The following is a 2,500-nucleotide window of genomic DNA, read 5'->3' as shown; positions in this document are numbered from 1 at the left end:
TGTATTCTTCCTGAAGTCCACAACCATCTCAACTGTCCTTAGAGCATTTAGCTCTAAGTTGTTCTGGCTACACCAGGTCACCAGGTTGTCAGCTTCCCACCTATAGTCAGACTCATCCCCACCAGAGATCAGCCCAATGAGGGTGGTGTCGTCCGACAAACTTCAAGAGTTTGACGGACAGATGATTGGAGGCGCAGCTGTTGGTATACAGGGAGAAGAGCAGTGGGCAAAGGACGCAGCCCTGAGGAGTTCCCGTGCTGATGGACCTGGAGTCAGAGACTTCTGTTCCCGGCTTAACGCACTGCTTCCTGTCAGAGAGGAAGTCTGTGATCCACCTGCAGGTGGAGTAGGGCACGTTCAGCTGGAAGAGCTTGTCCTGAAGCAGGGCAGGGATGATGGTGTTGAAGGCAGAGCTGAAGTCCACAAACAGGATCCTGGCGTAGGATGCTGGGGCGTCCACATGCTGTAGGGTGAAGTGGAGGGCCATGTTAACTGCGTCGTCCACAGACCTGTTGGCTCTGTAGGCAAACTGAAGGGGGTCCAGGAGAGGGTCTGTGATGGCTTTGAGGTGTGCCAGGAGCAGGCGCTCAAAAGACTTCATTACCACAGATGTAAGGGCGACCGGTCTGTAATCATTTAGTCCTGTTGGCCTTAGCTTTTTGGGCACAGCGATGATGGTGGAGGACTTGAGACAGGCTGGTACATGGCATGTCTCCAGGGAGGTGTTAAAGATGTTGGTGAACACCGGAGACAGCTGGTCAGCGCAGTGCCTGAGGGTGGCTGGAGAGACAGAGTCCGGCCCGGCTGCTTTGCGTGGATTCTGCCTCTTGAAAAGCCCATTAACTTCTCCCTCCTGAAAGGAGAGAGTCGTTTCTGTAGTATGGGTGGGGGATGGGGCCTCTTGGGTGGGAAGGGGTGGTTCAGGACAGTCCAATTGTCTTTCAAATCTACGGTAGAACTCGTTCAGGTCGTTGGCTAGGCGGGAGTCGTTAGTGGTGTGGGGCGCTCTGGGTTTGTAGTTGGTGATGTGCCTGAGCCCTTTGGCAGACAGAAGCAGCGTCGTTAGTAGAGAACTGGTGTTTTAGTGTCTCTGAGTACAGTCGTTTAGCCTCTCTCACCGCTTTGCTAAACCTGTTCTTCGACTCCTTGAATCTGTCTCTATCCCCACTCCTAAACGCTTCCTCCTTCTCCAACCTCAACCTTTTGAGCTTTGCTGAGAACCAGGGCTTGTTGTTGTTAAAGTTCACCCTGGTACGTGTTGGGATACAGCAGTCCTCACAGAAGCTGATGTACACAGCCTCTGTGAGTTCATCCAGACTATTGGTAGCAGTCGTGAACATATCCCAGTCAGTACAGTCTAAGCACGCCCGCAAATCTTCCACAGCCTCACTGGTCCACTGTTTAGATGTCCTCACAGCAGGTTTACAGAGTTTTAGTTGCTGCCTGTATGCACGAATCAGGTGGACCAAGGGAGTTCTGTGCGAGCCGAACAGCCCCGTGACCCACAAGAGAAACATCCCCGCCAAATTCGAGCGTTTGACGGGGTCTATCCGTGAAAAAATATTCACGTTTTTGAGTGCACATGCATTTCTGCTGCAAATGCCTCTGGAAGTTTCATGCCGTTCGTATGCCAATTGTGGCAACACGAAAATGACCCGTTTTCCCATTCCGAGGGATTTCTGTGCGACCCTAACAGCCCCGTGAGCCACAAGAGACACATCCCCGCCAATTTCTAGCGTTTCACGGGGTCTATCCGTGAAAAATATAGACGTTTTTGAGTGCACATGCATTTCTGCTGCAGATGCCTCTGGAAGTTTCATGCCGTTCGTACGCAATGTGGCAACACGAAAATGACCCCTTTTCCCATTCCGAGGGATTTCTGTGCGACCCTAACTAACAGCGCCCGTGAGCCACAAGAGAGACATCCCCGCCAATTTATAGCGTTTCACGGGGTCTATCCGTGAAAAATATAGACGTTTTTGAGTGCACATGCATTCCTGCTGCAAATGCCTCTGGAAGTTTCATGCCGTTCCTATGCAATGTGGCCACACAAAAATGACCCGTTTTCCCATTCCGAGGCATTTCTGTGCGACCCTAACAGCCCCGTGAGCCACAAGAGAGACATCCCCGCCAACTTCTAGCGTTTGACGGGGTCTATGCGTGAAAAATATTAAAATTTTTGAGTGCACGTGCCTTTCTGCTGCAAATGCCTCTGGAAGTTTCATGGCGTTCCTATGCAATGTGGCAACACGAAAATGACCCCTTTTCCCATTCCGAGGGAGTTCTGTGCCACCCTAACAGCCCCGTGAGCCACAAGAGACACATCCCCGCCAATTTCTAGCGTTTCACGGGGTCTATCCGTGAAACATATAGAAGTTTTTGAGTGCACATGCATTCCTGCTGCAAATGCCTCTGGAAGTTTCATGCGGTTCGTACGCAATGTGGCAACACGAAAATGACCCGTTTTCCCATTCCCAGGGATTTCTGTGCGACCCGAACA

Source organism: Petromyzon marinus, unplaced genomic scaffold, assembly GCF_048934315.1.
Source record: "Petromyzon marinus isolate PM22_M1 ecotype Great Lakes invasive population unplaced genomic scaffold, UKy_Petmar_22M1.pri1.0 PM_G_Scaffold_8, whole genome shotgun sequence".
NCBI classification, from domain to species: domain Eukaryota; kingdom Metazoa; phylum Chordata; class Hyperoartia; order Petromyzontiformes; family Petromyzontidae; genus Petromyzon; species Petromyzon marinus.
Note: the sequence above shows the minus strand (reverse complement) of the source record.